The sequence below is a fragment of the Aphelocoma coerulescens genome, chromosome 26, assembly GCF_041296385.1.
Source record: "Aphelocoma coerulescens isolate FSJ_1873_10779 chromosome 26, UR_Acoe_1.0, whole genome shotgun sequence".
Classification (NCBI taxonomy): Eukaryota; Metazoa; Chordata; class Aves; order Passeriformes; family Corvidae; genus Aphelocoma; species Aphelocoma coerulescens.
The window spans coordinates 3,240,013-3,250,818 of NC_091039.1; the positions used below are offsets into that span (position 1 = coordinate 3,240,013).

The window sequence follows — 10,806 nt, forward strand, 5'->3', positions numbered from 1 at the left end:
GCCCAGCTCCGGCAGCCCCAGCTCGGGGCTGGCAGGGATTTTGTCAGTGCCACTGCTTGTTTGGAGCCGCAAGACTTGGATTCGGTGCTTTTGGCACGACTCGGCTCCTGGCCCGTGTTCCTTGGCTCTGCATCCCTCTAGGTGCAAATCCAGCCAAGTGGGAGAAGGGAAACAAGGGAGGAGGACAGAGCCTGGCATGCCCTGACACCAGTCCCTTTCTCTTCCCAAACAAAAATCACCCTTTTCCCCATCATCCTGGAGCATTTTTGTTTCCTTTCCTTTATTTTTGAAGCCAAGGAGACACATGGAGCACCTGGGGACACACGGCTGGGACGGAGCCTGGGCAGAAAGGCCCGATGGAGGAGGGGACAGTGACAGCATCCCTGGCTCGGGAGTGGGATCAGCCACCAGGTGCACTTAAAGGAATTTTAATCAACAAAAGATGGGGCTGTCAACAAAAACAAGCGCGAGGCTCTGGGGCACCACACCAAGGGATGAGAGCAGGGTTTTTAATCTAGGAAAGTACCTGCTGGGAGGAGGTGGCTGGGAAAGGAGCTGCAGGGATAACCGAGGGGCCAGGTCTGAGCTGCCAGAGGGGCTTTCCCCCCGAGCCAGGCCACCCTGTGGGTGCTGCTGCAGCGGGAGGTGGCTCTGTCCCAGCACGGATCTGCCTGGCAAACGCTGCTCCACGCACAGGTGCTGAGCCGAGCGTGGGGCTGGGGGCTGAATCCCCCTGATCCCACCCTGATCCCACCCTGATCGCCCAGAGATTTGCAGCTGCTGAACTCGGCAGTGCTCCCTGACTGCCACGTCCCCTCCCCAGGGGTGCTCCCGGCTCCCCGGATTAGTGCTGGAGCGGAGGATTTCAGAGCCGAGGGGAAGGGCTGGGGGTGTTCAGTGTGCCCAGTGCCCACTCTTCTAATGAGATGCAGTCCAATAAATAACTCAAGCCCCAAACAGAGTCTCTTTATCATCAAGGAACAAGCAAGCCTTGCAGCCTGGTCTTGGCCAAGCCATGCACAGATTTTACTGCTCTGGCTACTCAGAGCCAAAGGCCTTAATCCCATCCCTGCTGGAGGGAGATCTTAGGACCCACAAACACGGACCTAAAACGTTTCTTTTTTTCCCTCATCCCTGCTTTGCAGTATTGTAAGATGTGTTGAAACGCCAGATAAGCCGGGGAGAGGCTCAGGAGGGGTTCCTGGAGTGCTGGGAATGGCTGAGCCCTGATATGGTTTTACTGGGAAACAGGCTTTGCCCACGCTGAACAGGGCAGGGGGGAATTTTCCACTGCAGAACCCCATTTATCACCCACCCTGAACCGTCTGACTGTGAGCTGGGGATGGCATTTTCCCTGCTTCTCTAGATCCTGGTAGAAATAAAGGCTCAAAGCAGCATCCCGGGAACGCCGCCTGTTCCCCCCCAGCGGGAAGAAAAACAAATGTATAAATGCAGAGTTTCCCTAGAAAAATCAATCCCAGCTCTCCATCCAGCTGCTGGAACCTCCACAAAGCCACCTGGATGCGGGTTCACGTCCTTGCCGTGGGCTTTTGAGAGCCTTTTAATTAGAAGCCGGCACTAATCAAGGTAGGAGAGTTTCCTGGATGGGATGTTGCAGGGCAATGCCTGATCCCGGCTCCTGGCACAGCTGGGGAGACCTGGGAAGCCTGGATTCACTCCCAGCTTGCCGCGAGGTCTTGAGCAAGCAGGCTCGTGCCTCAGTTTCCCCATCCGGGTGTTCCCTCCCGGGGAGTGCCGAGCTGCGGGGAGAATGTATTTAAAAAAAAAAAAAGAGAGAGAGAGAGAGAAATTAAGGAGGTGTTTGTGTACTCTGCAAAAAGCAGCTCCGGGAGTCAGCTGAGGACAGTCCCAGCTAATTGGGAGGGGAGAGCTGGATTTTATTTGCTTATTACGGCCCCGGGAGGGCTGGGCTGGCACGGGGCTGTGGGCACGGCGCGGGGCTGGCAGTGCCCACGGCCCCAGTGCCCCTTCTGCTGGACCTCAGGGTCTTTTCCTCGGAGAGGTGATCGGAGGGAGAAGGAAGAACACCGTGCCAGTGCGGCAGCAAGGTCACCCCTCCCTCAGTGGTCCCCAGCCCCCTCGGTGGGGACAGCTGGCTCCTGCCCAGCCCATGTCAGTGCCACGCGTTGAGCTTGGCACGGCAGAGAACACAGCGCTCCTCCCAGCCAGCTGGGGGCCAGGGAAAACCTTGTTTTCCTGCTTTTACACTGGGAAAAGGGCATCTCGGAGAGGTGCAACACAGCCCCAAGGACCCGTCTGCTGCCTCCAGCTGCTCCTTCTCTATCCCTGGAGTGGGGATTTGCTCTCCCCCACCAAGCTGGTGCTCCTCGAGGGCTGAGACCCCACCGTTACCTCCCCCATCCCTTTCTTTTTTTTTTTTTAGCTGATTCATGGAATTTCTGCTCTGGCAGCACCGTGTTGCTTTAAGCTGTTTACTCGAGTTCAGGAGGCGACAGCTCACAGGGTATTTTTAGCTCTCCGGGTAGCGGAGCGGGATTAAAATGCAGTCAGTGTTACAGACGCTGGGGCTGAATCAGTATTCCTGCACAAGCGTCTCCGTGCCAGCGTTTTCCATTGAGTGTCTGAAAAACCCAAGTTTCCATGGAGACCCAGCTCCAGGGCAACCCGTTTTCCTTGCAAAAAATAATGAAAATAAAATAAAATAAAATAAAATAAAATAAAATAAAATAAAATAAAATAAAATAAAATAATTTTTTTAAAAGGCAGCAGGTAGAGAGCAGGCGCAGGGGGTCGGCCATGGGATGGCTCCAGGAGGAGGGTGGTGGCTGTAAATCCCAATCCCTTCCCGCTGGGATGCTGGGGTGGAAGCAGAGGCGTGGGCGTGGGTGTGAAATGCTGGTAAAGGTGGTTGGGTGTGGGCTGTGCTGCTCGAGCCACCCCGTGCCCCTCTGGTGGGGTTTGGGGGCTGGGTGTGCTCCCTGCGGGGCGGCTTTGGTGCTCTGCTGTGGGGAAAAGCGGCAATGTGACGCCAAGGTTGGGTTTGGAAGGGTGGGAACAGGAATTGTCACCCCGTCTCCAGGAGCTAAATGAGTTAAATCAGAAGATTCTCTCACCCGTGCTGGATCTGTGTCCTCTTCTGCCTCGAGGCATCTCTGAAAGGGCTTCTCCAGGGGCAGGTTTGTCTCCAGTCCGATGTGCGGGAGCAGAAACGCCCTCGGAGGACGCAAGGCTGGAGGTGTTGGCTCAGGGTCACACCACAGGACTGCCTTGCCTTGGTTTGCTCGTTGGCCAACGCAGAGACCTCAACCACCAGACTCTCCCGTGGAGAAGAGACCGAAACGTTGGGGTCTCTGTTATTTTCTAGCTTGGCAAATTCCTCCCTGATTTTCCCCCCTCCTGCTGCATCTTCCTTGGAAATTTGGCAGAAAAAATAAGAGAAAACTCTTCATTCTTGCAGGGCTTTTTTCTGATTTCTCCTGCCTGTGGTCAGGACTCAGCCCAGCTGGTGCAGTGACAGTGCTGGGTGGCAAAGCAGGGCAGCAGGAGAAAACCCAGTGCTCCCAGTGCGGCACGGGAGAAGATTTGGCAAGTGGGACCCAGCAATGAGATGCTGCTTTGGTTCTCCCAATAACCACAGGATGGCTGGCCTGGGGACCCATCTGGTGGCACCCTTGGAGGCCCCCCTCGGTGGGGATGTGGACATGGGTCGGATGCTGAAGCCAGGAGCGTGATTTTCCCGAACAAGCCACATCCTTGAGCCCGCTGAGATGCGAGTTGGAGCCACGGCGTTTCCTGCCCATTGTTTTCCCCCTGCTCTGGTGGGATTTTTCCATGTGGTGATCCAGCATGTGGAAACCTTGGAAACCCAACCTGCAGCCACTTCTAGCCACCCTGAGGGAGGCCAAAAAGCACAATGAGACCAAGGACAAAGCAGAGCCAGCTCTCGGTCGGCCCCAGCACTGCCTCCCTGCACGGGAATGCTGCACTGCAGGGCCAGCCCATGGGTGATGTGTAAATGGTGCAGCTGCTGGGCAGGGATGGACCCTCTCTGTGGGGATGAGCTGCTTCTGGGAGCAGAAGGCTCCTCACATCCCGACCTCCTGGTGAGATCTCTGTCCTAGAGCCAGATGTGAGGGCAGGTGGGATTCCTGCAGAGGCAGAAGGCCGCGGACAGACGGGAGCCACCAAACCCCCGGTGCGATCGGGCACTTCAAGGCCGCGCTCTCCACAGCACAGTTCGTTATTTCGATTTTTCAAACCAGTCATGAGCAGCCAGGGTTGAACAAATTGCTCCATTTTCAAAGCGGAATTTGTGCCTCGCCATCCATTACCTGGGGAAAAAACCCTGAGCTCCCGTCTGCGGAGAAGCTTCCTCGCTTTCTCGGGGGTGTTTTCATTAAAAGAGCGATGGGTGTTTAACACCCCGTGTCCTCCGAGCCAAATCCAACTCCCAAACTGGTACCAAACCAAATGATTTTTGCTGCAGCTCCTCTCAGCCTGATTGATTCATATTTCTGCCCAAGCAAAGAAAACGTCCTGTGGAAAGGCTCCTTTTGATCTAAAAACTGTTGGCATCGGCTTTTTTTTTTAATTGAGAACTCCTTCCACTGGCATTAATAGCTGCTCCCCCAGCCCTGCCCTGTGCTCAGCATGCCTGAAACAGTTCCTATCCAACAGATTATTTTCCAGGATTGGAAACAGCTGACACGATGGGATTTCATCTCCATTCACAGGGAATTTAGGCAGACTTGTTCCTATTCAGACCGTGCTCAGAAAATGGGCTGTTTTCCTTGTTCTCGGTAATAAAAGAGGAAAAAAAGTCATTTTTTCTGCCCAACTTCTTGCTTTTTGTAGTCTTGGAAACTGTGTCGTTCCCCGTGGAGTCAAGGGGGTGCTACCACAGGCACTTTGGTGCTGCAGGGTCGTGGTTCAGCTCTTGGATCATGGATTTGGCCAAGGTTTGGCACAGGTGAGGAGAGGGCCACCGTGTGCTGCTGGGATGGACATTCCTCTGGGATGCAGGAGGTGAGCCGATCCCCTGGGAATGGTGTCACCAGGGCAGGAGTGTCCCAGGGAGTCCCCTTGTCCCTGGGCTGGGGACCATGTGCCAAGGGCATTCTCTTAGCGCTGCCAGAAGCTCGGTGGTAACCAGGGGCTGATTTTGTGTGTCTGAGGCTGCATGGAACACGTGCAAATGAATTCCCTCTTATCCCTGCCTGGGCTGCTCCACTGTCAGCCTTTGGTTTTTTCCCAGCGTGAGCAAGTCCCCGGTTTTTCTTCCTGCTCCCAGAAAATGGTATTTGGGGAACAGCCTGCAGGAAAAACAACCAACCAACCAACCCCCCAAACCAAACCACAGCACTCCAGATATCCACTGACTTTATTTCAGCAACCTGGCTGAATTCTCTGTAGGAGCCTGTGGCTCTTCCTGGAGAAAGGAGGAGTTTTGCAGCTTCATTCAAAGGTTGGTCTCAATGTCCTTGGAGGCGTTTTCCAACCTAAACGATTCTGTGATTCCCAGCGGTGATGGGAAGCAGGGATGGGCAGAGATATGTGATAAACCCGATGTGTTTAAGCCCTGGTGGGAAGCATTTTGCAGCAGAGCTCGGAGTTCCCCCTTGAGCATGGAGGGTGCAGGAGACTTGGCCAGGGGAAGAGGGGAGAAGTCCAAGGAGCAGCTTTCAGTATGGATCGTGGAAAGGTTTGGGTTGGAGGTGACCTTAAAGCTCATCCCATTCCACCCCCTGCCATGGGCAGGGACACCTTCCACTAGCCCAGGTTGCTCCAAGCCCCGTCCAACCTGCCTTCTGACACTTCCAGGGATGGATGGCTGCTTCCAGCTGGAAGAGATACCATCTCCTCCCAGACTGCCAGCAAGGGGAAGGTCAACGGTGCCCGAGCAGCTCTGCCAGGCTGCGGCAGCTCCTCGCAGGGTCAGCCCAGCATCGTCCCCTTTGAACGCGTTTCCGCTTTCCCTGCAAACCCCCCGGCCCCTCTCCAGGGGACCCCAACCCCCTGCAGCCCCTGCTCTGCATTTATAGCTGCCACTTGCAGCTCTTTTGTTGTTTTCTGCTGTTCATTTAAAAAAAGGCAGCTGACACCATCTCACTGTTCATGGAAGGGACCTATTTAGGGACACAACCAGTGGGTTTTGGAAAACTTACCATAACGGGAGAGCTGCGGTTCCTTCCAGCCGTGCGCCCTCCCTGCTCCTTGCCAGCCAGCTCTGCTCAACAGGACACTTTAAATGGGATGTTAACAACTCCAAAAAATACCACAAAGCAGTTTCAGAGCAGAATAATTGGGAGTCAGCTGCAGCTGGGGGCTCTTCGTGCTTCCCGAGTGTTGTCCCTCTCAGAGAAGGACGTCACATTCCCGTCATTGCTCTAAGAGTCCTTGGAGCCAGTCGGGTATGTTGAAAGCCAGCTGAGCTGAGGAGCTTGGCAGGGCTGGGATTTGTGGGGAGAAATGGCCTTTTAAGATGCTGGGGCTCTTAACTCATCTGGAGCAGCGCTTTGGAAGAGATTAAGGAGCAGCAGGGAAGGGGCAAGTTCTCCTCTCTGGTCTTGGCTGTGGCTGTGATGGGGGGGTTGTGTTGGCTCTGTGCAGCAGAATGAGAGCTCCTGTATCCCAGAAAATGATAGGGATAAATTAGGGATAGATAGTGAGGAACCCCCTTGATGTCCCCCATCCTCTGCTAAAACCCCTCAGGAGACACCGTGGGTTAGAAGTTCCTGGTTGTGGGGCTGCTGCTCCGCTCTCCCCCTACTGCCCCTTGGAAATTCCTTGCTTGGAATTCTTGGGCTTTTGCTTCTAAATGTAGCCCTTTTGGGGCAGGCTGGGTATGGAGGAGGGGAGATGATAGATAAGGAGGAGGAGAAGCACTTCTTTCTCCCTCCGTCCATCGTCTAATCAAAGGGAGCCCGACTTTAAAGGCTCCTTGTTCAGCGCAGAGCAGACAGGGAACATCCATCATTAAAAATGTTCAAGGGCTTTTGTTCCTCTTTGAAATTGCTGGCAGTGACCAGGCTTGGAGCAACCTGCTCTAGTGCAAAGTGGCCCTGCCCATGGAGGTTGGAACAAGAGGGCCTTTAGGTCCCTTCTCACCCTAACCATTCCAGGATTCCATGACTCTAAACACAGCCTTGCTGCTCCTTCCCCTCCTCATCAGCCCCCAGGCACCACAGCAGGGACCCAGCTCCAAGGAAAAGGAATTTAAATGCAGGAGATCCTTGGGCTGCTGGGATGCCCCCACCCCAAAACGCAGCATGCGATAGGAATCGTCTTCTTTTCATGTTCAGCCCCTCTCCCCATTTCCCTCTGAAACTGCACAGATGTTACTGGAGCCAGAGAGGCCTCTGGGGATAAAACAGGGATGTTTTCCTCTCTTTCGTGGGTAAGAAAGCAGCTGCTGGGGTATGGCCGTTGTCCTAAAACAGCTGTAACCAAAAAGCCAAGCCAGCGGGAGGGGGGTGATGCGCCCTGGGGTTCAGCTCTCAAATCTGCACCGCGCGTTTGGGTCGTGGTTTCTTTGGGTCAGGACCTGCTTTTGTCCCCTCTGGGGGCCGTATGGGGCCAGGGCACTCTGCAGAAGACTCTGCTGCCGGCTGCGGGTTAGAGGTGCGGGCAGGGAGGCCGGGAGGGGCGGTGGGTGCCCGTGCCCAGGATGCTGCTCTCGGCAGATCGATGCTAATCCCGTTGTCTGTGCTGCAGAGCCGGAACCGCCCCGAGGGCCACGGGCAGGAGCGAGGGGTAAATCGGGGTGGCTCCCGAGGCACCCGAGTCCTTCATTGCTGCCAGCTGATCCTAAAAGAGGCGCAATAAGGGATCCTCAGCTTCCACAGTGGGCAGGGAGCTGCTGTTGAGGGAAGGGCTGCTGTTTTTTTGTGGCCGTGGTTTGTGCCCGTCCTCAAAACCTCACTAGGAGGGAGGAGAAAAGAGAATTTTCTGAGTGAGTCCCTTCCTTCATGAGCTCCGTCCTTTGTGAGCCCCAGCCTTTGCTCCTGGCTCCTCTCCTCACATTTCACTGCTGCTTTTTCCCTCCACATTTTCAGCCCACGGGACAAAATCATGCCTGGAGCTGCTGTCTGCCCTGCCACCACAGCTGCCACCCTGTCCACATCCACACCCCACTGCCGCTGCATTTCCATGGGATCAGACCCTTCCCAAGACGCGGGAAGAAACATTTTCCAGGCTTCTCCCTCCAGATTTCCCCCGTGGAGGATGCAGGTGGATGGGTTTGGCCTGGCCTGATTGAAATTCGGCTCAGCACATCCTGGCTGGCGATCAGTCCTGCCCATCGCCGCCCCGAGCCGCGGCAGAGCGGCTGCTCCGTGCTGATACGGCACCAAGCAGCTCCCGAGACCCCGGCCTTGGCACATCGGGCTGGGAACGAGCGAAATCTGCTGGGCTGGGGGAGCTAATGAGTCTAATGGGGGAGAAAATTGCTGCGAGGGGATGGGAATCATCCATCCACTTCTGTGCCCGAGGCAGGCTCGTGGATGCGGGTGGGAGAGGAGCAAATCGCCAGCCCCGGGTCCTGCCATCGATGCACTTTTTAGCCTCGGGCTCATCATTTAACTCCCAGACTCGGCTTTGATAGCCCAAATCAAGGCTGCTTTGGCTTTTTCCTCGGATTCTGCTCATTTTTGTGGCTAGAAGGGCCCGTTGTGTTCAGTAACTTTGACTTCCTGCATTAGACAGGCCATAAAATGCTGCGTGGTGCCGAGCCTTATTATTAGCATTTATTACTGCGGAGGGAACGGGCTCGGCGAGCGCAGCTCCATGGGTGGGGAGCTTTTTAAAGCAATCACCTACGGCCATGCAACCTGTTATGAAAGCTCTGCATAACCAGGATGGATTTGTTCTGTGGGTAATGAGAGGAAAATCAACGCCTCTTGACAGAGAAGAGCCTGGTGTGTTTGTTCTGGAAATTAGGGGGGTCGGCACGGCTGTTGGAGGTGTTGCCCCCCCCCATCTCAGGGTTCTTTTCCTTGTGCAGGTGGGGATGGTGGTGGTTGGCAGCTCAAGGAGCTGTGTTGGCTCTGTGATGCCTGCCTGGAGCAGGGCTGGCTCCCTGGCTCTCCTTGTGGGCACAGGGAGCCGTGTTGGGATAATGCCTGGGTAGGAAAACGCAGTGCTGAACGCTCGATCGTACCTTTCCCTGATCATCCTCCACTTTCACACCGTGCCTTGGGGACGGTCTGGGCTCAGATCTGCCTCCTCCACCCCTCCTGACCAAGAGAACGCAGATTTTAGCACTGAAAGCTCCAGTCTGGGCAGGATCTCACTGTGTGAGAGGCTTGAAGGGCATAAAATGGGGCCTGTGTGGCCATAAGCTGGAGTGGGATTTGGTTCTGAGTGGAAGGCAAGAGCCAGGAGAAGCCTTGAGGTGGGGGAAGAGCTCGAGATGGGCACTGGAACAGGCGCCCAGGGGGCTGTGGAGCGTCCCTCTCTGGAGACATTCCAAACCCGCCTGGATGTGTTCCTGCGCCCCGGTGACCCTGCCTTGGCAGGGGGGGGTTGGACTGGGGGATCTCCGGAGGGCCCTTCCAAGCCTGACCGACCTGCCCACCCTTGTGTGATTCTGTGAGAGCTGGCAGTGTGATGGGCACAGGGTCAGGGGAGCACAGCTTGGAGGGCAGCTTAGGGAGGGATTAAGGGGCACCATGGTTGCTGGGATGTTCCTGAGGAGCAGGACAGGAGCAGGATGGATTTAGCACAGGAGCCACAGTCCCTTTGGTCTTCATCCTTCTGCTCCCTGTGCCCACCTCTGAGGCTTCTGCCCACCCTGGCCCCTCCCCATGGCTGTCAGCTGTGCCCCTGCAGTCCCTGCACTGCTGGGTGACAGTGCCACCACCTCCAACCACACCTGTACCTGTCACCCATCAACACGACCCCCAAAGTGATGATCTCAAGGGCTTCTGTGGACCAAAAAGGTGTGCAAAGGACTTTGGGGGAGGCTGGAATTTTTGCTACACCTGGATATTTTTTTCCTCCTTCCTGCACAGTGGAGCCTGGGGAGGAGAAACGATGAAAGGACCTGAGGAGCTCTGGGGCTGAGTCCAGCCCTGCAGCAGGTCCTGCAGGACCTTACCCACTGCTAGAGAAAGGCAGTGAAGGGAGAGGGAGAGGTGGGGGGACAGCCTGAACTCCTGGGGACGTTCAGACCGGCTTCTCTCCCCTCTGATTTGGTTTAAATTAAGCCATCTGGTCACATTAAATGGTGAATTATCTCAGCTGCTGCTGCTCTCCCTGTGGGAACAGTGGCCAGAGGGGAGGGGGAATGCTGGAGGGCTGCACCCCTGGCCCCCAGGAAAATGTGGATGCCATGGGGATGGGCGACATCTCCCCTTCGGTGTCCCAAGCAAAGTGGAGCCGCTCCCCTGGGAAGATCACAGCCCTGCTCCAGCAGCCTTGGAGGAGGGCTCAGAGCTGGTCTCAAATCCATCTAATCAAGCCGAGCGTGGTGTCCCCTCCTTGTCTGGTGTCCTTGGGAGTCCTTTTCCGGGCAGCAGCACCAGATCAAGCGATCAGAGCTCTCACGGTGATGCTGCGGCTTGGAGAAAGGGAGGGGGGCAGTTTAGCAGGACAGAGGGGCTGGAGCAGCCATGGGGGAAGGGCAGCCTGAGGCTGGAGCAGGACCTGGATTAGCCAAGGGTGGGATTTTGCTTCACTCCCGCCTGTTTGCCCTTCCTGGTTCTCCAGGGATGTCTTCAGCCTGCCCTGGGTGGGCACCCACGGTCGTGGGGGGGATCCTTTTCTCTTTGGGCAGCTCAGAGACTGACCCAGACCCTGCTGGGGGTCTCAGCCAGGTCCCCCCAG

General features: G+C 55.9%; 1 long non-coding RNA gene across 1 annotated transcript; it reads left to right on the top strand.

Moving 5' to 3' along the window:
* Positions 1 to 2,928: 2,928 nt before the first annotated feature.
* LOC138098929 (uncharacterized) lies at positions 2,929 to 4,805 on the top strand. Its single transcript, XR_011146660.1, has 2 exons — positions 2,929 to 3,158; positions 3,440 to 4,805. It is a non-coding gene; the product is annotated as an uncharacterized lncRNA (long non-coding RNA).
* The last annotated feature ends 6,001 nt before the right edge of the window (positions 4,806 to 10,806 follow it).